The sequence below is a fragment of the Aphelocoma coerulescens genome, chromosome 4 (assembly GCF_041296385.1).
Source record: "Aphelocoma coerulescens isolate FSJ_1873_10779 chromosome 4, UR_Acoe_1.0, whole genome shotgun sequence".
Taxonomy (NCBI): domain Eukaryota; kingdom Metazoa; phylum Chordata; class Aves; order Passeriformes; family Corvidae; genus Aphelocoma; species Aphelocoma coerulescens.
Window position 1 is genome coordinate 57,761,417 of NC_091017.1, and position 26,886 is coordinate 57,788,302.

A 26,886-nucleotide genomic window follows, 5' to 3' on the forward strand; every position below is an offset into this window, starting at 1 on the left:
TAACATCTGAAAAAACAATATAAGAAATACTAAGAAGTAAATGGGAATGTCTTTTCCTTTCTTAATTACCAAAGAATTAAAACAATAACCTCATGTAAAAGGACTTCCATTCAGTGCATATATTTGTAATCCAAGTGTGAACATAAGCACAAGAACCCCTGCTCAGTCAAGTTCTAAAACACAGTGTTCCACTTACTCATTGCTTTTTAAAATGTCACCCACCTTTAAATTACTTCAGTTTTTCATAGGTGAAATATGGACAGTACATACTCCTTTGCTAAGAGGTCTGCCAGGAGACAGTTACCAACTCTTGTGATACTTCTTGATCTCTTCCATGGGAAGGTGCAATATAAAAGATCATGACCTGTACTGTTTCTTCTATTCATAATGAAAACCATAATTTATAAGGTGCTGTCAAGCAAGTCTAAGTGTGAATGTTCCATTTTTAATTCTCATTTTGTGACAGATATAATTATGGTAACTTAGAAGTGGGCTTTCTCCAAAGAAGAAAAAAAACCCCAAACAACGATGCAGAATACCTTTTGTTCAAAGAGACAGGTCTGTAGGTGGAGACATTAGACCAGATTTCAATTTAAAGCATTTGTAGTCATGTATAAGATACAGTGTTTTGACAGGTGATCATCCTACCCTGCTCTGTACTGGTGCAGCTTCACCTTGAGTACTGTGTACACTTTTGGACACCACAATATGTAGTGAGTTGACCTTGGCTGGATGACTCTATCACTCCTCAGATGGATAGGGGAGAGAAAATTAAGCAAAGCGTTCATGAGCAGAGATAAGGAAAGAGAGAGATCACTCACCAAATACCATCACCAGCAAGATGTGCTCAAGTTAGAGATATTAATTTATTACAAGCAAAATCAGAGCAGGATAAGGAGAAGTAAAATAAGACCTTAAAACCACTTTTGCCTCCATTCCTCCCTCCTTCCCACCTCTACCTCCTCCTCCTCCTGCAGCACAGGGAGACAGGGAATGGGGGTTATGGTCAGTTCATCATACATTTCTTCCACTGCTCAGGGAGAGGAGTCCTTCCCCTGCTCCAGCATGGGGGCCCTCTCACAGGAGACAATTCTCCATTAACTTCTCCAGCATGAGTCCATCCCACAGGCAACAGTTCTCCAGGAACTGCTGCAACATGGGCCACTCTTCCATGGGGTGCAGTCCTTCAGGCACAGTCTGCTCCAGTGTGGGTCCCTCATGAAGTCACAGGAATTACCAGGAGACCTGCTCTGGTGTGGGCTTCTCTCTCCATGGGTCTGTAGGTCCCTGCCAGGAGCCTGTTCCAGCACAGGTTTTCCAAAGGGTCACAGCCTCATCTCAGGCATTCACCCCCTCAAATGTGGGTCTCCTCCATGGGCTGCAGGTGAATCTCTGCACCCCCATTGTCCTCCATGGGCTGCACGGGAATCTCAGCTCCAGTGCCTGGAGCACCTCCCTTCTTCACTGCAGACACTGGGTGTCTGCAGATTTGTTCCTCTCACATGTTCTCACTACATTCTTCTCTGACCACAATTACATCTGCACAATAACTTTCTTTTTTTCCTACTTCTTAAATAAGTTATCACAGAGTTGTTACACTGCACTTTTTCAGAAAACTCAGTAACTAGATGTCCCACAGAACAGCAACACTTACTAGATAACTGTCTTAGAGAGACAGTCCAAAATTCATATCCTGCATATGTCTGAAAATGCTAACACTTACCCAAATACTTAACATTGACTCAAAACACATGTTATCATTTGGAAAATTTAGCCCTCATCTCTGATTAATATTATTGTGAAGTCAATTTCTAAATTTTACATACAGTCTTTATGTCTTCTTATGATTAATGTATTTCCTGGACATATATTTACTGATAACATAACATACACAGGGTTTCCACTTCCTAGTGAGTATTATCTATCAAAGAATTTAGTAGTTTACAGCCAAGTGAAAAAAGTGACTTTATTTGTTCTAAATCTCTGCTTCATTTTGTAAGAGGCTTGAAAGATCAAATGTTTAATGATCACAAACTCTCCCTAGTATTTGGTTGCTTCCCAGTTACCAAACAATTTTGAAATATATTTTTGTGCCATGTAACATAACACCTGTCCAATGATGTTCTAAGCAGAACTTGAAATAAATATTTACCCTTTCTTCCCACTTCTTTTCCTCTGTATTTTGACCATCTGCTTGTATGCAGAACTGCTGCAACAATGGAGGTGCAGGAACATTCTGAAGGGTAATTGGATGTCTTCCTGAAGACCAATCAATTGTAGTATGTCAATCAATTGAAAACAGCACTCAGAAGCTTTCTTTTCTACATTTAACAGATTTTGTGCTATTCTAGGACACAGAAACAACTCCAGCTTTCCTTAAAGGGCAAAAATGTAAATCTTAATTCAGCATTCAAAGTATATATTTTTTTTCTTGTGTTAATTTTTGGAAATACATTAATAAGACAGACTTCTTTGAGATTAGAAGAAATTTAGAATTAGACTATCCATCTTGCAGAGTCCATTGAAGTCCTGTGTAATGAGTACAATTCTTGAAGTCCTGGTGAGTTAACACCGACTAGATCAAAGCTAAAAAAAAACTTCAGAAGGTGGAATTTATTAAAAACAAAGTCCCTGCTTAAATGCGTTGTTTATGAAATGTTCTAGTTTGCCAGCCCTAGAAACTGGAGTCATGTCTATTCCAAATAAAAGGTTCTCTGTAAGTGACAGCAAGGTAGCTGTCCTGTATTTCTGCAGTAGTGTGGGAGACAGGAGGGATGAATGCTGGGGAGTAACCAGGAATCTAAATGTGTCTAAAGTTGGAAACGTGTAGGGAAAATGTTTATCAGATAGAAACCATCTGCAGACTAAGTTCTGGAAAGGAATTCAGATTCCAGAGAAGTTCAATTCAGTTGTCTGACTTTGTTCATGTAGTTCTACTAGGAGTACAGAGGCCAGGTTTAGACACTTGCTTCTGGCTTAAATGGTCCATGTGGTTCTCATCCCAATTCTGCATCCATGAGTAGTGGAATAAAAGGGCAAACTTAAATTCATGATCTAAGAAGATTCCTCTGTATCTACTAATATGCTTATGCTAATGGCTGAATCGTTGTCACTGGAACAATAAGACAGACCATTCAATTTCAAATTAATCAGTATATTATGTAGTAAATGTAATCTGAAGGGTTAAGCATTTTTTGTTTTGTAGCAAAAGCATTATTTTTTATTGACAAAGTCCACAAAGAAGAAACAATGCTTGGTCTTCTAATAACAGCCTTCAGCATCTGTTTTTATTTCTTGTTCTTTCTATTATCAGCATATTTATGGTGGTGCTGTTTGTAGGCTGAGAGCTTTAAAAAATAACAGTGAGGTGGTTAAATTTTCCGAAGATTCACAAACTAAAGTGTTCTTTATAGTAAAATGATTAACAGAAATAAAGAAAGAATTTCAATAGCTTTTCTCTCCATTGAGAGTATGGGTCAAAAAACCCCTCCATGTGGATAAAGTGAAAGTAGTAATAATGCATATGGTAGTGTCTGCAGCAAAGTATGTCATCTGGTTTTGCATGCCATCCAAGCAGAAAACTCGAAGGAAAAAACCCAGAAATCATTGGAACCTATTATATCTTTAATTTCAGTGCATTTCACCTTATCCTTTACAACTAATTTCCTTCCCTGTCCTGTCACTTTTGTGGTTTATATTCAGAATGGAATGCCTTAATCTTCTGGCAGGAAGGAAGTCCTTTACTAGTAAGCCTTGTGTGCCATGGTTCACTTTTACCACAGAAACAGATGTAAAAAAATATAGTTCCTACCATTAACATAGTAGATTGAAGCAATACAGCCTGCTGCAATACTGGGAAAAATGTAGCAGATTTAATTTTCCTATCCCTTCATAAGTGCTGAATTTAATTACTTGGGTGGCATTCTTCCTGCAACAAGAAGGAGATTTTGTACCACATCAGTGAATTTACTCAAGAAAAATATTTGGCCCAAAACTGGAGAACACTTTCCTAGCTACTTAAGCACAGGCACTTTGCAGAAGGAAAATGGAAGTCATTATTTAAATAAAAAGACTTCTGATTATTGTATGACAGGGAGTGGTTAATGAATTATAAGAGTAATATGGATGTTGTAAACCACCTACTGTTTTTGTATCTTACTGAGAAACGTCAAAAGATGCAGCAACAAAATTATTCCATTTCCTTTCAGTTCCCTGTGTCCTATCCAGGCTTAGTAGCTGACAAAGTTTTACTTGCCAAAAGCTAATGGTAGCTGGTATTGTGTTGGCCCAAAAGAGCAATCATCATTTTAGCTAAGGTTACAATGACTCTTCCTGCCATTACAGCTCACAGTTGGCAGAAGACCTACAGCAATTGGATGGAGACTCCTTTCTAACAAGCTATACTCATGTACTTGTGTTGTGTCCATTCCATATTCCCTACTTTACAGATTTTTCTGCACTTGGATGCCTTGCTTTCAAGTTAAGCATTTTTGCAGTTGACATTTGTTTTAGCAATTTATAGCTGTCCTGGGAATATATCCCAACTCTCAGAATTGAAGTGTTGTTGGGAGAGAGATGAGGAAAAGTCTTCTATAAATCTTTCTGTAAAAAGATGTAAAAGAAAATAAAAACTTTACAAAATAGTCCTCTCCTTAAATACTATGTGGGGATGATAAAAAAAAGATGGTGGGCAAGTAATATTGGCATGATTGGAATATTTTCAATTATTTTAATTTATACCTGGTTAGGATTTGGATGTATCTCCAATAAGAAAACTCTTTGCAGTGTGCACTGTTACTTTGCAGCAAGCATTCCACTTAATTTTAGTTCAAAATGGAAATTATTTAGCTAGCATGTAGGCTGTAATATCAAGGTCAATAGATCATATCTGATGTTATCAACAATTATTCAATTATTTAAAACACCAAAGCTTTTTCGTCACTGACCACCTGCTATTCTTAAAGTCCAGAGGGAATTTTATTTTAACATCCAAAGGGCTTTTTTAAACATATTTCATACTTTTTCCACTAGCTTTTTGTTCAGATGTTGAAGTACCAAATACAAGATTGTTGTCACTTTGACAAGAGCATTACGTTCTCAGATACACATGAATTCCTACAGCAGAGGTGAACAGGCAAGCAGTTATTCTGTGACAACAGTACCGATAAGAGGAGGTGAACAAAATGTCTCTGTCTGTATTTTTGCCTGTGTGCCATATATATGCTACTGATTTGTAGCAGGGTATGTAAAGAGACTGTTAGGCTGCCCTTACTACCCTAAGTACCTATTTTATTTTCTTTTTACCTATTGATTGTTTTTTCTTGTTTCTGCAAACAGAAACAGGACTCCTACCCTAATTCACACAACAAGATAGGCAATATTTATGCCGATTTTGTATAAATGGTTTCTGTTATTACCGCTTAGTTTTCCAGCAAGAAATTAGGATTTCTTTTTCTACATGTAAACCATTATTTCCTTTCACACCATGCAGCTGAACAAAAAGATATAAAATATTTAAGTAACCTTAAATTCAGTGGAAATAACTGAGCCTTTGGAAAATGGCCTTGGGTTGTTTTCCTTTAGAGCAGTTATAGAAACACCAAGGTTAAGAGCTTATCCCTCACTACTAACATTGTATTTTCACTTCACTGTTACTCCATTGAGGAACTGGATAAAGGTGAAGCTTGAGGAGTGACAAGGAAGGTGACTCTTACAGGAGAAATTGATGTTAGGGTAGAGCTCTCTTCAGTCAGATTAATGGCTTGGATCAATGGATCTGAGATGTCCTTCTGTACCCAGAAATTCCTGCAGTTTCTGGTGTCCTTTTATCTCCATCTTTTGCTGCAAAATTAAAACAAATTTAGAGGTAACTTTTGGGGTTTGCAAACCAAATAAAGAATAAAGGTGACAAACCAGATGTAGCTTCAGCAAAATAGTTGAAAAAAAAATCAATTCCCAGTGTGTAATATTTTTAAATAAATAAAACTAGATGTTACCATTTCAGTTGTGACTTTAAATTATTGTGGAGCAGAGTTCAGCAAGGCTTTTTCACCATATCTTCTCCATTTTGACAGCATTTGGTAAGATAAAAAAGAATCAAATTACTTGCTTTAAAATACATACTGGTCATAATTCAGTGGTATGAAAACATTGTGATATAGATTGTGAAATATTTTTCCAAAATATTCAGTGATATGGCAATACAAGATTATTCACTGACTGTGACAAAGGGGTAATAAATTCTAATGACCTAACATAAGATTTCTTCATAATCTAACTATGGAAAGCAGAAATTTCCTTTAATAGTTTTCCACAGCTTTAAGAGTTAAAAAAAAATACAAAACTGAAATACTCTTAAGAGAGAAAGATGTTCACTGGCAGAAAAATAAAATAATAGTTTGAAAGAACCACAGTATATGTTAGGATTAATGGTCTGGTGCTTGAAAATATTGATGCATTAATTGGAACATCTAATTAAAAAGTACCATTTAAAAGCACTAAATCATGTGAGAGAATTTGATTCATGTCAATTGTTCTTTACAAAAAATAAACCTAAAAATTTAAGTTTCAGAAGCGCAAATCATATTGTCAGAGTCAGTCCTTTAATTTACACTTCCGGATTAATAAGAGAGTTCATATGTTGGTAGGTGACTCATTCTCTTTGTTAATTTTCGAGTTTAACACAAAATGTAACAAATTTAATTCCTGGTTCTCACATTCGAAAGGAGACTTACTGCAAAGACATTTTCATTTTATTTCAAGTGAAGTACCAATTTCTTTAAAGATATTAGAACTGAAAGAAATAAGAAATGAAAACAAACAACATGATCAAACAGAGTAGATCTCAAAAAGGCACTTTCAAATATATGTGTCCTGGTGGAATCTATACCATTGATACAGGATACAGGAAGACAAGCAAATTTTTTAAGAATGGGATTCACCAAAGCAATTCCCTCATTATCAAAAGCTGCCTGAAGTTTTAAGCAGCAAAATCCCCTCTCTATCTGGGGGCAACATTCCTCCTTATGCAGCCCAGAATATAATTCACCTTCTTTAGTTGCAGCTGCACACTGCTGGCTCATGTCAAATTTTGTGTCTACCAGGATCCCCCAGTTCTATTTCGCCAAGATACTTTCCATCTCCTTGGTCCCCAGTGTGCACTGTGCAGATGCTATTTGTACACAGGTGAAGGAATTTGCACTTGCCTTTGTTGAACTTCAAAAGGTTTCTGTCAGTCCATTTCTCCAGCTTGACAAGGCAGCACAACCCTCCGGTGTTATCAGCCACTCATCCCAGTTTTGTGTCATCACCAAATTTGCTGATAGTGTGCTCTTCCCCATCATCCAGATCACTAATGGAGATGTGGAATGGGACTTGACCCAGTGCTGACCTCTAGGATACATTGCTAGATACTCATCTCCAAGCAGAATTCATGCCTCTAATAAGTAGCACGATGGTTACGATCCCAGATTATGATCTGGGTTATGGACCCAGAGACTTTCTCTTAAAACCCTGGTGTTGAACAAAATCTGCTCCTCTCTAGTGCAGAGGTAAAATTTTGATTTGCTCTTCTGTTTTCCTGCCATTTTTAAACCTGTTTAAATTTTCATAAGGATACTTACTTAGGCCTTAGATATCTATGGTCCAGCAACTTTATGGCCTGTGATTAATCAAGATTACAAGCACTGATTAAACGCTGATTAAATTGGGAGGAAAAAGTGGAAGTATATAAAATAAGGCAGATAACTGAGGAAAAGTATTAGGAGGGCTTTGACACCAACTTGCCAAAATTCTGAAACATAAACAGCTGAAATAAAGGTAACTGGAAGTGAACATAGATGAAAATTTTAACTCAGTAGAAAAAGATCGCAAAATGGCACGTTCTATAAAGGCAGCCATTATTCTGAACTCACTTTCTGGAAGAGAGGAATAGTACATAAATGTATATAAAATGAGAAATCAAATGAAAAATACATAGTGATAAACCATGCCAAAAATTATAGATTTTGACAGATGGTAGTTATTGTGAAAATGACTGACTGGAGTAAGAATTACTGAACACATAAATAAGTTTCTGTGTGTGTGTGTCAGTCTCAGATTTTCTGCTATTTTTATTTTATTCGACTATGCAGAATGTCTTGAATGACCAAAATGATCTGAAGCAATTTAAAGACCTATTTAGGAAGCAGTTTGCAAGGTGGAGTGAAAACTATGCTGAGCAAACTTGAAAGGCTTTGGAAGTTTGATTTAGATAAGCTGCAAAGTGTGAATATTTATTTGAACCTCTAATTTCTTGTAGCTTGTTTTTGTTCTGGATCCAAATGACTCTCTCAAAGCTATATTACATGAACATTTGCAATAAGGAAGAATATATTATCAACTTTTAAAGTGTTTGAATTTGAGCTGGAAAGAAATGTTTTCCTTTTGCCAGTGAAGTATTATTCTATATTTGTACAATACTGGTATGCCACAGAATCACAGCATGGCAGTGCAAGTGGCTCCAGCCACTCTGTCTCCTGAGGAGAATTCAACCAACCAGCTGTGGGGATCAGCAACCCACATTTAGTGTATCACTGCAGTTAGGGTGAGAACCCAGGAGTCCTTTGTTCGGCTATTTGCATGTTTTCCCCTGATAGGGTAATGTTTTCCCCGCCCAGTTTTATGTAGCAGATTATGTATATTCATTTTCCTTGTTTAATATGCATATATTCTATAAAGTTCTTGTTCCTCGATGCCCCATTGGGTCCTTCCCTAAGTCCCTCCTATGTGTTGTTCCCATTGGTTCCCTTACTGTCAACCCTCCCTACTTGTCCCTATCCCATTGGATGTGATCCTTTTCCCTGCCTTTCCCATCCCCACTATAAAATCGCTGAACCCCTGTCAGATCCTTGGCTCTCCAGTTATTTGTCTGTGTCATTTCACCAGAGTAAACCTCTGCATGGAGCACATACGAAGAGTGCCCTCTCTTTTACTTCTTTGCTTTTGCTACTGCGTGCGCTCACAACAGTTCAAGGGAAAGCTCTTCCGGGTGAGGAGCATACCCTGTTTGTTTGTAAGTGTGTGCCTGCCGTAGTGTGGACGGGTCCGTGGCTAGACCTCCGGGCTCTCTTTGAACTAGCATGCAGCACACTGTCATCACAGAATCACAGAATAAACTTAGTTGGAAAGGATTTGCAAGGATCAAGTCCAATTCCTGCACAGCACTGTCCTCAAGAGACACACCATGTGCCTGAGAGGATTGCCCAAATGCTTCTTGAACTCTGTCAGGCTTTTAGCTGTGACCACTTCCCTGGGGAGCCTGTTCCAGTGCTCAACCATCCTCTGGGTAAAGAACCTTTCCCTAATAACCAACTTAAACCTCCCCTGACACAACTCCAGGCCACACCCTCAGGTCCTGTCACTGGTCACCACAGAGAAGACATCAGTGTCTGCTGAACAGCTGAGTAACCTCAGCTGCTCCTCATACAGCTTCCCCTCAAGGCCCTTCACCATCTTTGCTGCCCTCCTTTGGACACTCTACAACAGCTTTGTAACCTTACACTGTGGTGCCCAAAAGCTCACACAATATTCAAGGTGAGGCTCTACCAGCACAGAGCAGAGCAGGACAATCCCCTCCCTTGCCCAGCTGGCGATGCCCCCCAGGACATGCTTGGCCCTCCTGGCTGCCAGGGCTCTGCTGACTCATATTCAACTTTTCACCAACCAGTACCCCCAGGTCCCTCTCCATGGCACTGCTTTCCAGGATCTCATTCCCCAGTGTCTGTACATCCAGGTGCATCCACCATCCCAGGTGCAGAATCCAGCATTTTCCCTTGTTGAACTTCATATGGTTGGTGATTGCCCAGCCCTCTGACTTTTTGAGGTCTCTCTGCAGGGCCTCCCTGCCTTCAAGGGATTCAACAGCTCCTCCCAGTTTTGTATCATCTGCAGACTTGCTCAGTATCCCATCCAGTCCTGTGTTCAAGTCCTTTTTGATGATATTGAAGAGCACAGGGCCTAAGATGGAGCCCTGTGGAACCCCACCAGTGATAGGTCATCTGTTTGATATTGCCCCATTCACTATAACTGTTTGTGCCTGACCTGTGAGACAGTTGCTCACCCATCACATGATGTGTTTATCCAAGAGACAGTATAGAAAGCTTTACTGAAATCCAGAAAGTTTACATCAACTGGCTTCCCATAACCAGCTAGGTGGGTTACCTTGTCATAAAAGGAAATCAGGTTTGATAAACAGGACTTTCCTCTTGTGAAACTTAGCTGGATGTGACCAGTGACTGTGTTGTCTTTCAGGTGTTTTTCAGTACCATCCAGGCTAATCTTCTCCATAACTTTACCAGGCACTGAAGTGAGACTGACAGGCCTGTAGCTTCCAGGTTGTCTTTCTTCCCCTTCTTGAAAATTGGGACAATGTTTGCCATCTTCCAGTCAGCTGGCACCTCTCCAAATTCCCAAGACTGCTGAAAAATCAAGAGAATTTTTGCGATGACATCAGCTCACTCCTTGAGGATTCCTGGATGAATGCCTTCCGGCCCCATAGGTTTCTAGGGATCCAGCTAGAGCAGGAGATCCCACACAGTTTCACAATCGACTGGGTGTTGATCATTCACACAGTCATGGTCCTCCAGCTCAGGGTACTGAGACCCCTTTGGTCCATCATCTGTGTTGAAAACAGGGGTAAAGAATGCATTAAATATCTCTGTCTTGTCCATGTCCCTGGTTGTGAGGTGGTCATTCTCATCCTGTAATGGGCTGATGTTATTTTTACATTGCCTATTGCCATTAATTTACTTGAAAAAAACTCTATTTTATTGTCCCTCATAGTTCTGGTCAGGTTCAACTCCAGTTGAGCTTTGGATGCACAAATTTTCACCCTATAGTGGCAAGCAGCATCTCTGTATTCTTCCCATGTCACCTGTTCTTGCTTCCATTGGGCATACACCTTCCTTTATTGCCTTATTTCCAAGAGAGGATCTCTGTTCAGCCAAGCCAGCCTTCTGCCTCACCTTCTTGACAATTTGGGAATTGCCTGCTTCTGTGCCCCTAGGAGGTGATGTTTAATAATAACCAGCACTGATAGACCCCATCACCTGCAAAAACATTTTCCCTGGGGACTTTACTTACCAGTTCCCTGAGCAGTCTGAAATCTGCTCTCCTCATGTCCAGAGTTGAGGTTTTACTCACACTTTTCTTCCTGTCAACACAGATTAGAAACTCAATCACTTTGAGATCACTGTTGCCAAGACAGCTGCCAATCATAAAATCCTCTCAGTTGACAAGCAGCAGGTCGAGAAGGGCATCTTTCCAAATTGGGTCCCTTAAGACCTATTCCATAAAGTTGTCATCCAGGTTTTTAGGAATCTTCTGGCATGGGTTGTACCAGCTGTGTGATGCTTCCAGTTAATTTTTGGCAAGTGGAAATCCCTCATAAGGACAAGGGCAATTGACTTGGAAGCTTTCCTTAGTTCCTCAAAGAATAATTCATCGGTGTCATCATCCTGGCTAGGAGGTCTGCAGTAGACTCCTATAATGTCATTCACATTATTTGTTTGCCCTTGATTCTTATCCAGAGGTTCTCAACTATGCCATTGCCAGCTGTGTCATGAAGATAAGAAAAAAAATTAATAGAATGGAGAGAAAGAGCATACCATCAAGTACTGAAAAGGGGGGGCGAATTACCCAGGGCATAAATGGTGTGGACTCAAAGTCCCTGTCTTATTTTTTATGGGCTGTGAATATTGCTAATTGACCATGGATTGAATCCATAATAAAAGGTTATATCTCTCAAAACTAACTTTTGAACAAAAATACACATGAAAAGTAATATTGAAAACATTTTAAGAGGAATTCTTGCAGGTATTCACTGATAGGAACTTGTCCTAAGGATTCAAAAAACACCAGTGTATAGAATTAACTGAAGATAAGACTTACACGAGCACTAGGCTATTTCTGTGTGCTATGTCGAACATCAGTTGTGGAAAAAGGCTTAGAAACTATTTTAAGAGATCAAGTGAGAAAATACTTTGAAGGACTCAGGTTGATTAGCAGCAGAAAATACGGTTTTAAGAAAAAAAGAAATTTATGCATTAGTGACTTTTTTTTCCCTTCTAAAGAAAACCACTACAGCTTCTGAGTTGAAGAGAGAAAACTGAAACTTTACTGTTTGAAATATTTTGGCAAGATTTACATTGCAGGTGTAGAAGTTTTAATAAATACCTGAAACAGTAGAATGATTCATTGGCTAAAGGATAATAAACAAAGAAGTTTCTTACTGAAAATTTCAGGAGTCACTAGAAAGCAGGAGTTCTTGTCTGGACAGAGTGATAGGGTGTCTTTTGGGTCAGTGTGAGAGCTTCCCCAAAATCTTTTGCCCATACAGTTATTTTAGTGCATTACAAGACTCTTGAGACTAGCTCAGCCTCAGCAGGACCAAAGAGAGGCACAAGGGGTGTGAGATGTTGAGGTTAGGGAATGAGACCTCTTACCTCATTTTGTAATTTCTAGAATAACTAGACGGAGATCTACTTGAATGTGTTACCAGAAAATTGTATTGACTCTTATAAACTTTCTTATTTTTCAGAATTTTCAGTAGTTTTTAGCATGTGTTTGATATTCAGCAGTCACCCTTCAAGCTCAGTGATTGAAGAGATGTCATGTAGTATTATTTCTGTTTCTTGAGTAGATGAGCAAGTGAGCAATGTTTTTTGTGGTGCTGCCCAGTCCTGCTGCTACAACTGTTGGACCAAATGAATATAAATTGACTTTGTGCCAAACAGACTTTTGCTTTCTCACTTCCTTGCAAAAAGTAAAGGACAGAGTTATCACGTTAAATCATGTAGTGTTCAGATATATTAGACCAAGTCGTGGAGCTCTACAAATTACTAAAGTTGAATTTCAGTTGTCAAATTAACAAAATTTGAGAACAGGGTTCATGCTCTATTTTCCTCATTTTTCTTATTATGTCTGATGCTTACAAACTCATGTCAAAGGCTCCACCCTTTTTTTGTGAATTCTCATAGGAAACAAGGGGAAAATGGAACAGAGTGGCAGAGCACCAAAGCTAACACAAAACTGTAAACCCATAGCAACAGAAGTTGTACATGAGTTCTGCTATGTATGGAAATAACAGTCCACAGCAGTGGAGAAATGAAACATACAGACTACAGCCTTCCAAGAGTGTTTTAATCTTCCTTAATGTTGGAATAACAGAATTGTTAGTGAATGCAGCTGTATTCCTTGTGCATTTGCCATCTTATTAAGTGAAATGCATATCTAAGCCATGTCTCATCTGGTTTTGTTCATAAAATGGAACTTAAAAACAGTTATTGCTTCTCTAGATAGTGTTCACACCAGTTAACACATTTTTAATTCCATCTTTTAACTTAAAACATCCATCTTGCAGCAAAACATAATTGGAAGAATACACGTTAGGATGGAATTATTTCTTTTCCAAACAGAGAAAAACCCCAGTCACAGATGATACAAAATGGTGAAGGTATTGGGATAGGAAACCAACAGCCTAATTTCTCTTCTGAATTATGAACATCAGAGACATAAGTCAGCATACGTTTTATCTAGAGAGAGTTCTGACTGTAGGGCTATTGCCTATCCAAGCCTCTATTTACTTCTAGCACTACATAGTTTACAAATACCGCTGGATTGTGTCATTTTCATCTTTTTCCCCACTAATGAACAACATTTTCAGCTTTCAGAAGCAAGGAATTTTTTTATGAAAAAAAATGGTTGCCTTGCCAGTTCTAAGCATGCTAACAACGTATCATTAGAGTAGTTATTAGTTTAAGAAAAAAGAGCTCCAGGAGGGACAAGTGGTTCAAGTTTAATATATTATTAAAACAATTTCAGAGTGTATTACTGTATCAGTATTAGTTGGCAAAAAACTGACAGCAAAGCTTGCCTTTCTCCCACATTTCACAAGAATGGTCCCAGGAGAGAGAGAGTCTGCAGCCAACATGCTTTAATCTATGTGAAAGTAAAAATGGCTTTTGTGTCTAACACAGAGACATTACAGGGTTGGCTTTTTTCCTTCTGAAGTATGTACATTAAGGGTTCAGAATAATAGATCAATGTTCAAAACATCCCAGAACTACAATGCATTTTTCAAATATCTGGCTTAGAAATGAAATTGTGTAATAGTAGTGTAATAATGTGTTCTCTTCAAGCTTTCAGGGTCATCTTTTCTGTTTGCCAGGTCATTTGCAGAACTCATAGGCATGAGTGGTTAATGTAAATCAGGATATGCTTTGATAATGAAAGGAAAATTCAAGAAAATCAAGAGTTTTAGATAAAGACATACTTTTTTGGCAAGTTGGTTTGATTATATATTTTTGATTGGGAGGTTTTTTGTAATTAGCAGCAGAGATTATATATTATTTCTCTAATAAAAGAATTGGCTATAAATCGTATTTCTGTAATTTTTTCCCTCTTAACTAATAACTACATTTTGTTAATTTTACTAAAATATATATCCCTTTGTTTTAAATTTGTGTTTCTTTCAAAATTGAATGGAATGAAGCAGCAAAGTTTTCAGTAACAGAAAAAAACCCAGATAGCTGGGTGTCAGTCCTGTATTACTGGTATGAGAAACTTTTGCATCTGTATATCTCTTCTAATCAACTTACAGGTCAAATAAAAGAAAGGTTTGAGAGCTACACAGATACTCTACAGATGGATGTTTGAAATTCCACATTTATGTGTTTTATTTTGGTTTCCTTTTTGCTTCTGGTTTCTGTTGCTTTTGCATTTTTTTTTTTTTTTAATCATTAGAATCCAGAGCAATGTTGTTAAAGACACTGATAAATTTTCATTTATTTTAAATTCCATATAATATTGAAAAAGAGACAGAGAGATGGGCAACACTTGTTGGCAAGGAAAGGTTTGTGGCCCTGTTATAGTGTATTTTACTCCAAAATCAAGCAAGTAGTATAGGGAAAGCAGGATGGGAAAAGCTAGACAAGTTGAGTTACCTGTATGCTGTAAGAAATTAATCTTTCCTGATACATCAGTTTCCTAATGGTGATTGCAGGATGTAAAGATTTCTCAGTGTGTTGGCCTTTGTGGTTTAATTTAAGAAGATAAACAATTAGTAGAATTGTTATTTAAGAAAATTATTTAAATTTCCATTAGATATTCATAATGTACTATTAAAACAAGTTGTATGAATGAATACTAAGTCAAATATTTTGCTGTTAATACTTAAGTAATGACTACAATGCAAGTATTTTTGTAATTATCAGAGCTTCATCTTGTAGAGAAGTAACTAAAAGGTCCCCTAAATTCTCATTTCAAAAGTGGTTTCTGTTTGGAAAGTATAAATGTGAACCAGGAAGAATGATTGTCCAAAAATTATGATCATCATAAACTCTAATTCTCAGTTTAAATATATTGAATATAATAAATACATTCAGTTATATAGTTGCAAAGCCATCTTACTTTTACCATTCTCTAAAAATTGCCACATTGAACATTGTCCTTAAAATTACAGTACTGTTACATTGATTTATTCATATCATCAAGAAACAGGTAAAAGCAAAAGATGTCATTTTAAATGCAGAAGATAATTTTCCAAGATTATATGACTATCTTGCATTAGTTCACTGTTGTGTTGGGCTTATGTGGCCAGATTTTGATTACAGGGGTGGCTTCTGTGAGAAGCTTCCAGAAGGCTCCCCCATGTCCAGCAGACCCAATGCCAAATGGCTCCAAGATGGACCTGCTGCTAGCCCATCAGAAATGGTCATAGCACCTCTGTGATAAGGTATTTAAAAAGGAGGGAAAGTTATTGCACAGGTGTAATTGCAGCCAGAGGAGAGCAGGGCGAGAATATGTGAGAGGAACAATTCTGCAGGCACCAAGATCAGGGTAGAAGGAGGGGAGGAGGTGATCCAGGCACTGGAGCTGAGATTCCCCTGCAACTCATGGAGGAGACCCATGCCAAAGCAGGTGGATGCCTGAGAGGAGGCTGTGAACCCCTGGGAAGCCTGTGCTGGAGCAGGGTTCTTGCAGGGACCTGCAGACCCATGGAGAGAGGAGCCTATGCCAGAACAGGCTTGCTGGCAGGACTTGTGACCCTGTGAGGGACGCACTACAACTGTTTCTTTATTTTACAAAAAAGCTGAAAATTATTAATTTTTTTTAAATAAACTCTATGGGGAGGAATTTGCATTTTTAAAAGCTAAGACCATTCTAATTATTAGACCATATTCCCCTAGTGATATTTAACTTCCAGTTCATTGAAACTAATAGACTTTATGGAGCTATGTACAAAGGCAGGATATGTTTGGTTCTGTTTCTACCTTTCCATCAGTTTTCATATTTAGAGGACCAGAGGCTAGAGCCACCAAAGAGGGGCTTGCTCCCAGCACTCCAGAGCAATCTCACATATTAAAGTTATTGTAGGCGGACTGCAGATGGGCAGGTCACAGTCTAGTATTACTTTTAAGCTGGTTTTTGAAGCTGAGGATTGAGTGGAAAACCTGGTTCTATTCCATTGTACTTACACCGGACAAGGGGGACGCAGAGTTTTGAAAACTCCAGAAAATCCAGACATCTACTTCACTGAATATTTTCCCATTACAGAAGCTGTTGACAAAAGATGCAGGCAGGTTCACAAGATGGGTGTCAGGTATATGGCAGGAACAGAAAATATCAGAATTGGTGCTGAGGATGAGAGGGTTCTCGGAAAGAGGAAATAGTACAAAAGTGCTCTTGAATTTTCATCTACAACAGCAACTACACACCAAGAGTGACTGTGTAGTATGCCCCCATCCATAATATTTCATTATCAGAAAGTCTCAGAGATAACTGAAAGCCACAGTATCACAAAAATCTCTTGCTTTTATATTTTATTATTTTGAAAATGAAGAAGGAGGTTTTGTGAAAATTTTGTACCCCTGGAAGCAGGGGAGACATAAGTTCCTTTAACCTCATTTTACTCTTCCTTAAGATTTTTTACTACATCTAATGAAAATTATATAGTAAATCCTCATGTCACAACTGGAATGAATCCTTTTGTTCCTAAACACCATTCCTGCACTCCTGTGCAATCAAGAAGTTCAGTATACTGATATTTGCAAGTGTAGAGTGTGGAATCTCCTGGGAGTGATGAAAGTTGTGTTATATTAGATCTTGATGTTGAATCATTACCAAGTAGGGGAAAAAAAAATTATTCACTCCATTAAATTTTCACACACGGTATGTTTTTAATTTAATAAACAACTATGTAAGGACATATTAAAGTGTATTTATTGTTTTGGAAGAGAATGAAAACTACTCTTTCAGTAAACAGTTTTACTAGTTCTGTAAAATTAATCATATTTCACGAATTTTCTAGAATTTTAAGTGTCATACCTTAAATTACTGACAATGAACCCTGCAAAGGATATGTGTGTTTATGGTTCTGTTTAATCTCTGTGGCAAATGAAACACTGACATAAAAACAGCCACATTTCCATTTTTCATCAACTGTGTTGTCGATGTTTAGAAGTAGGTGGGCACGCTTCACATTTAACAAATGATCAGTTGGGTAATTTTAATGACAAATACATCTCTGTATGGTCTGCCATTTTGCAGGCAGAGCATTTATCCCTGCCAGCACTGCTGTGAATTTCAGTACATCAGCTAGACAAAAGTGAACTCAGTCTTTTACCTGCCTTCGGAAATATGCAGCACATTTCTGATTTTCTTCTGAAATGCAGCTGACTAGGATGCAGTGCATCTTAAATTAACAGGGATTCATCAAAGAATAATTATCACTCTGACCCCATGACTCTTTCCCCACGACTGTATACCTAGTTACCCATGCTTGCCTGCACAATTCCTTTAAAGCATGCCATGCCACAAAGAATGTGTGTGTATGTGTGTGTGTGAGAGACAGGACAGTCCTGCTGTTCTGACAGCTGTGGAAGGACACAGGCATCAGAACTCTGTTGACATAAAGCTGTTCAGAAGAATCTCTTGCAGTGCTTTCATTTTACATAATACATGCACATTTGTTGTGGTCTAGTATACTTTTGTACAAAATTTGTTGATATATCCTTCTTTATTAAAATTCTGCTTTGCACGACAAAAAAAAAGATAACTGGTGAGTTATGCCTTGAAATATGTTCTCACAGATATACGAACCCAGTTTTAATAACTTCTCCTCTCCTTCACATAAATGCATATTCCATGTGTCTTCTGTAGCAGGCCTAGGTATAAGCCTGGCATATATTAATACCAGGCTGCAGATGAAGTCTTGTCTTTTCCATTGGGTTTCTTGTGAACACCTGAATGCTGTGAGTGGTGTGAACCACTGTCAGCATTAGGAGTTCCATGCAGGGAAAGAGAAGAAATGTAGACAAAGGTCATACAATAAAATTTCTGATGAAATGGAGTTGTTAGCTACAAGAATGGACCCTTGCAGTGTAACTGGATGTTATGAAACACTGTTCTTACGGGCAGCAGAAAAAGTCTTAGCTTGTAGAGCCTCTTTGTCCCTGATTAGCAGAGATCTGAGGTTACGAGCTAGAGAAACCCCGAGATTCATTCAAGTTTTAATTGAACTTGAGCTCAGTTTGTTCAGAATTAAGAGCAAATTCTGTCCATGGACATGGACACTGGAAAGGCAGCAAAAGGGTGGAAGGATGTCTGTATCATTGCTTTGATAGTTGAACTTCCCTCTGTTGGTTTTACTTCTGCGTAATACAATAAGTTTTCTTTTTGTCCTTCATCACAAATTCTAATATTTTCTTTCCTGACCTATGGGTTGCAGAAAAAGAACAGAAAAAAAGCAATGAATCACTTGGATCCTGCAGTGTTACAGAGCATCATCAATTCTTGATTTATCGCCTTTCATTAGATCAGAATTAAAAAAAAAAAATACAAATAGCTATGAGAAAATGGGATAAGAAAAATTAAGGTAGTGTGGGCCGAAGTAGTTTTCCTCTACATTCTTGGCTTCAGATATTTAGTATTCTGCCCATAGTTCCAGTCTTTTATCCTGCCTGCCTCCTGTTTCTTGTTTTTCTGGCATTCAGCCTTACTTTGGCTGAGCTGATAAGAGGCAGCTGGCACAAAGACTTATTTGCATCTTTCTCCAGCTCTGCAGTGACTCAATGTGGTAGGTAACAGCTATGGAGGTGGAGAAACTTGGGATAAGCTAAGATTCTAGAGGAAAGGCAAAAGAGAGAATAAGTAATTAGATGGAAAGCAAAGTCAGCATGGGCTACAGAGATCAATGCTTCTGGAAATACACGGTGGGGGCAATAACACTCTTCAGACCTTCAGAGAAGGAGACTGATTCTCTGCAAACATGCTCCAAAGAATGGTACACTAGATGTGGTCTAGGATAAGGGATTTATTTGGGAAAGGATTCTTAAAATGGGGGTTTTCTTCAGGTTTTTGAAACCTTAATTAATTTTCATAAAAGCAACAATACAATGATGGTTTTATTTTTCAAATTACCTTTGTATTTAACATAAAAGTAACAAATATATTCAATAAATTCAGTAAGCAGATCTATGATGAGTGGAGGAAAAAGAAATTCTCAACATACATAACAACTTGCAGTGTTTTCTAATCTGCAGTCTAGAATATTTGTTGTTTTCATTTCTGGTTTTGTTGGCTTTTAAATGAAGAAAGATATTTTATTGTGCCCACATTAACAATTTCTCTGTCTTTCTATTTATGGTTTACCCCTTACTCTATAAGGAAATGCGTCCATAAATGTTCTTTAAGCTCCTAAAATTATGGAATGTCCTAAACAGCAGGAATTACAAAAGTGAATGTTTCAATAATGAAAAAAATGCAGCCACGTTTCTTACATTTCTCACATGATTTCTTCCTGAATTATTCATAGGAAGACTTGAATACCAAGAGCTTGGAAAGTTTGTTTCTATTCATGATTTTACTTGTCAGATCATTGCATAAGTTAGAAACCTATTTGAATTCCAGGTGATTGCTAGTGTCCTTAGTTTCGATTGGGGATGCTTGTTTTGCAGATAAAAGAGAAATATTTAAGCAGAAGCTGAAATTGAACCCTTTAGCATGACTAAAATAAGCCTTATCTTAACATGTTGAAATAGTATGAGAACATAAAGCTTTTCTGGATCAGATCAAATGGTTCACTAAGTTCAGTGACAATAAGATAGTTCTTAGGGAAGGCACATAAATCTGACCAATACCTGATATTAATTTTTCTCATGTTTCTCCACAGTCGTTGGATTAATGATCCTGACTGCTCTCTTCATCATCTGGTTTACAAGACTATTTCTGATTTTTTTTTCAATCCCTTTTTTGAAGCAGCTGATTCCATGTACCTCCACAATCTCCCCTAGAAAGAGATTGCAGAAAATTTCTACCCACTGTGCAGAGAAATATATTCTTTCACCTATTTTAAGTGGATCTCCTGGTTGTCTCAATGGATATTCTCTAATTCTAGGGTCAGAGAATTAGGTGGCTAACTGTTCCATGTTCACCTTACGCATTTCATTAATTAATTTGAAACCATGATCTCACCTCATTCTTCTTCTCTAGAAACTGAGGGGTGCACAGTTGTTTTAATTTCTCTGTTTGAGGAGGTGAGAAGCCCTTCATCATGTCAGCTGCCCTCTTTGTGCCTATTCTGTCTCCAGGAAAGCCTTTTTGAGATACAGAGAGCAGCAGTACAGGTGCCACTACAAAACCTGCACAATTTAAAGCTTTCCAGAGAAAGGTACTAATGTTTCTCCCTCTCTCAGGAGAGGAAAAGGAAGATAGAACAAATGATATCTAATAGTCATTGTACTTAAAGCAAAAATTTGACAGCACTGAATGGGAGAGAGACCATAATAGAGCAGAAATAATTTTCAATTTGTCATAAAACCTGTACAAAGTGTGGTTATGTAGTTATTTCGATTGCACATAAGAATAGTTTTCCATGAATAGGCAATATATGATTAGTTGTATGAGAAGTAAAGCTGCAGATTTTGTGATTGATCTGAATATTCTCTCCTTCCATGTTTGTGATAACTGCCAGTTATTTTGTGACAGAAAATTTTGAGATCAGACAGTATCACAGTGACAGAAAGTGTATCTTGTACTCCACTACAGAGTAATAAGAGTTCAGCAAGAGTGTAAATTGTCAGGATATCAAGAAAGGGTTTTAGAATTCAGAAAGACTGTTCCCCTGAGAGACAGAGATGAGAGTTTCTTAGGCTCCAATATCTTCAACTGATAAGACTCAGGAAAGGCTCATACACCTCTCACAGTAATAGATGCTATTATGGAACTGTCATTAGAAAATCGTTGACATTCTAGCCTTCCCCTAACTGTGTCTGATAATTTTAATGAGATCCTAAATAAATTCTAGCATGAATAAAAACAAGGGAGGTTCATATCATCACATGTGATTCTATTTGTGCGGTGTCTAAAAAAGCAAATTACACACATAATTATGTATGCTATTATATTGTCAAATAAAAGAATCCAAATACTTCCCCTCCCCCCAAAAAACCCCAAATCCCCAATCAGACCACAAAATACACAAACAAACCACCTTTTCCAAAGTATTTTCCTTCCTATGATACAAGACTGGAAGAAGGAAGCAAAAACGAGGTTTCTGAGGAATTTCAGGAGCCTTTGCTTTTATTGTTTCCTTGTATAAGTATGACATTTTAAAAGTATTTGTAAAAGTATGCTTCTTGTATGTAACATCTTCTCCAGACTTTCTTATTTATCAGAAAATCTTATGGATTGGACTGCTCTTCATGACTGAAATTTTCAGCAAGACTTCTGCATTTTTGCAATTCTCTCATGATACACCACTGTGTTCCTTGCAATATGTTCCTTGCAACCTAACTTTTAACAAGTGAGTGCTGAGACTCTTGTTAGGTGGAAATGATGTTTGGTCTTGTTATGTGTCAGGAACCATTTTTTTCAGGTTGCTGAGTGCATTTTAGCTATTTTATTTCAGAGGCATGAATCTTTTGTCTTTGGTAATCTACTGTCTTTTGTGCTTAGACAGGTTTTCATGGTTTTCTACATAAACTTAATATGGTTATTTACTGACAGTTTTTGCTCAGCCTGAAACAGAATCTTGTCACTTACTGTTTTAATGTTCTTTTCATCTTCATCTGTATTAATAGGATAAGTTGTGATTTTCTCCTGTACTGAAGAAAATATGACATAGGGTCCTTCCTGGTTTTTTTTCTTTAGTTCTTGCAGAGGAGCCAATTCTAAATCACGCAGGAGGCTGATAGACAAGGAATTAATTGCTCCAGCTCACACAAGTCTGAGGTAAACCACTTTCAAAGCTATGCAAATATTTGTGATGTGCTGTTCCACTCTTGAAGTCGTGAGTTAGGTTTATATGCTTGGTAGAAAGGAATTCTCTTGCAGAGTGAAGTGGACAGGGGAAATAAAGACCTGCTCTTGAGATATGATATCCTTCATGTAAAGATGTTAAAAGCAATAACAGAATATTTCTTTTTTCTTGGTGATTTGTAACACAGTAATGAAACATAGATTTAAAAGAAACATAAAGATTTAATTATAGGCTAGCTGTGTTGAAATTAGAATAAGAAAGAATTTAAGCTTGGCTAGAGTTAATTAAAATAGTTAGGAGATCTAGAACTGAAACGGTTTTTAAGATGTTAGTAATTGATTACTAAATAATTGATGATATGTCATTTGTATGTTTGTTTAGCTGTGCTTAGAACGAGGAACAGAAACATTGATAAGTTGGTGGAGGGAACAAGGACAATTACCAATTTCCTCCCTCTGTGAGAACCTATTCAAAAGTCACGCAAGAGGAAATTTGGAGGTCACTAAAGTAACTAGGATTGTTAAAGTTCAGAAAGGGGAAAAAGGTCAAAATGAGGGAGATGACTTACTTCATCTATCTGGGACCACTGAACCAATTTGAGACCACTGACTCAATTCAGAGCACACACTACGCATGCTCAATGACATTAAAGCTGATTTCCATACGAAGCGGAGAAGAGGAGGGGTCATTGTTATAAATATGTATTTGTATTTTGGATATTCATAACTTTTGTGGATAAATGAGCTCTGTAACCATTCATACCTCGACACTGCTGTCTGGCACCAATAAAACATACAGTTTCTAACTTCAAACCGTTAGAGAGTGTTTGTCTGTCTCGGATATCAATATTAGATCGATATTCATATCTTGGTAAATCAGTAAAAGGTGGGTACACCAGAGATGGAATGCATCCAACTGTTCAGTCGGTAGATTCTTGGTACAAAATATCTCTGGGTATAAGTACTACCAAAAGACGTATAGGGCTCACACTCATATTTAATGTGCACTGACAAACTAGTGGTACAATTGCTACTACTACAAATTATTACAGATCTGGAGAAAAATCATATCTTTGCAGCAGAGATAAAGGAAAAGAAGATCTGAATGTCTCTGTGTTCCTGCTGCCTTTTCTTTCATTTTCCTTAAATATACATTTTCCACAATTTTAACTTATATTTAGTGACCTATAACCTCATCTGTTTTCAAGGGCACTTCAATTTAAGAGCAGCAGTAACAGCAACAGGAATACCAGAAGCAGCAGCAGCAGGGATTCTGCCTGTGTAGCTATGAGAAGTATTTCAGTAATGAAAGGGATAATTGGGGCTCCCTGCCTCTGCTGTAATTGAAAGTCTAGTATAGTGCCTTTTCATTTAACTTTATTGCTTAAGTTCAAATTGTTGTATAGAAGGGAAAGCAACACTAGAATAATGTCTCTACTAGTGCTTTCCTGTCCATTCACCAGTTTGAAACCTAGCATTAAAGTTAAAAGGAAGAGCAATTAGACATATTCTATTATTAAAGAGGAAAAAAACTATAATTATAAATTTCAGTAATGAAAAAGGATTGCTTACCAAATATTTGCTTACAAGTTCTTACTATCAGGTTATCTCCAGTGAGCTGGGAAACAAGTAACATGGTAACACAATTGCCCAGGTAATTTATTCTGAATTACAATGGAAAACCTTTTCACTATGAATTGCAATGACTTGTAAACTAAATGGCTAAAGCTATTCCATCCGCTGACAAAGCATAACTTTAAATCTGCAAAGTGTTGAAGTATTTTCACTTTCTACTGTCTCAGCTGCCAATGAAGATATGTAGTACATTCCACAATACTCTGATAACAACTATTCTTAGACAATATGCTTTTCAAACTTTCTTAACTTTTTTCTGCTGTTCTGATATCTGAGTCTCTACAACAGCACACATGTGAAGAGAAATACAATGGGATTAACCACTCTAAATACATGTGAAATATTATGCTCATAATTTTCAGTTATTTGTATCACTGTGGGGGAAAAAAAAGCGGTTTTGGAAATAAGTACTAATTATGGATTTGATCACTATGTTTTCCATCTTATAAGAAACTGTAGACCCATAATACTCAGTCTTCCTCCCATCCTGACATGGCATCAGTTGGCTTCTGTTTTCAGAGTAAAGCCTATGTAGATGCTCTGCAGTGACAAATCTATAAAGTCTAGTTTTGTCCCTATCAGTACATATGTTACTATATTTCAAATAAAATAATGGAGCTACTATGGATGTACCTCCTTTAAAATTAGAGCAAAAATTTTCTTTATATTTCATTCATGGGCTTGGAGAGGGATATTTGATATTTTACAGCAAAATTCAAAATAAGAAATGCAGGGAAAGAATCTTGAAGGACATGAAATAAAAAGAATTTATCAAAAATCATCCTCTCCTGCCTTCATGAAAAGTGACAGTGCCCTGTCTGGTTTTTGTGTTTGTATATTTTATTAGTTGCTCAGCACTGTAAACTGTTTTTAATAGGTGGATATTTCTAGTATATGTAAAGGAATGGAGGCTCTTTTAGACTTTCCATTCTATGTAAGTTAAAGGTTTTTTGAGTCAATACATGTCTAATTCGTGTCCTGTGAAGAGTCAGTCATCCTATGCTAGTGTTAAAGCACTGCCATGGAAACACAAGTGAAGACAAAATAGGAGAACAAACTGAGGTATCATTGTGATGATGTGATGTGATGTGATGTGATGTGATGTGATGTGATGTGATGAGGTGATGATGTGATGTGATGGAGAAGATCTCTGACCAAGGTGAGATTGTGGGAACTTCATTGCTATGTAGTCATTACCTTGATCAAAGCTAGAGATGAATTTGGTTTGTGTGCAAACAGAACAGGGGAGTGGGCATTATAAACTAATAACTGTGTGAGTTCAAACTGGTCTGCGTAATGTGAGTCCGTGGACAAAAGGTTTATTTACCATTTTGGTTGTCTACTACTTACAAGCTATTTTGTCTCTGTTCACAACTCTGTGCAAGTAGTTCCAGTTAAATAATCCAGTTCTACTTGGATTATACTTTGATGTGCATCAGCTGCTGAAAGCATCCCCATGTCACTATCTAACATCAAAGACAATGACCCCTGTCTCAGAGCACCTACTCCCTAACCTGACTCAGCAGAGCACACAGAATTTCAAATTACTGGACAAATACAAACAGTTGACCCCAAGTCAACTCTCCTTCCTAATGGTGCTAAAAGATTCAGTGTTAATGAAAAAAAAAAGTTTTTGGTTGCATTTTTTTTATATACTTACTCAGCTCTGTTATGATACAGTAGCTGGTAAAGAATGGCATCAAAACTTACCTTTATTTCTATACCAGAGAACTAGTGCTCTGTTGCTACAGATCATAAAAATGGGGTAAGACTTTTGACACATCTTGTCATTTCTACCCTAAATATCCTAGAAACCTAGTTAATTGAAATTCATGAGGAATTTTACTGCCTATGGCACAGGGGTTGGAACTAGATTATCTTTAATGTCCTGTCTAACCCAACCATTCTATGATCCTATGGTAATTCTTTCAAGTTCCTTCTGGGCAGGTCAAATTAAATAATTTCCATTGCCATTAGAAGGTAACATCTTGCCTCTACTGTGCTGCACAGTAAAGAATATTTCCTGCACTGTCCTTAAAGACAGATGTGAAATACAAAATCTGAAGTTTACTTGCTTTATTTGTTGTTTTGGCTCCAGCACAGTATATACATGTAAGAAAGACTTGTTTTCTCCCTTCTGTATTTTTTTTTCAGGTAATATTTTGAGACTTTAAGTGTTTTGCCCAATTGAATGACTAATGGGAAAGTATAAAATGGAATATAGTTTAAGAATTTTTTTAAAAAATATTGAGTTTTCCTGGATATTCCCAGTTTCCATTAAATTTGAGAAAAACCCAGAATATAATGACTGTATAATTTAAAATGGGGACCTAAAACATGGTTTCATTCCAGAAGAATGAAAATATTCTCAGTTCTGAAAAGCAAGCAGAAATTAATAAATAGTAGAATCGTTTCCTGAGTATTCATTAAAATTTGAACTGTTGGGGTGCCTTAGCTTTCCTTTCCCAGTGGAATGCTAAATCTCTGTTGATAAGGGTAACAATGGGAAAATTAAAATCAATAATGGAATTACAGAATTCATGCAATTATACAAGAAGAAATTTTGTTATAAAGAAAAGAAAGCTTTATACATGTACTGAACACAGCATTTGCATATCAAACTTGCTGAGGAGTTTGATGTTAGGCTATCTATAAGGTACATGAGGTTTGCCCCACCACCACCCTTAACATGCAAAGCAGAAACTATTTTGCTGCTGTCATAAGTGTTATAGCTATTTTTAACTGCAAAGAGTGCATATTCTGTGTTCCTGATAATATTCTGTGAATGTTGTAGGAAAGATCTATAAAAAAAAGTGATGAAATTTTACTCAATGCAGACTGAAATTAGAAGAAAATATGCTTGATATAAAGGTGGAGAAAATTCTTTTCTAGGACAAACTGGAGAGAGTGCATTTGTATTTGGGATCATGATTGTGTGCACACTGCACACTGGGA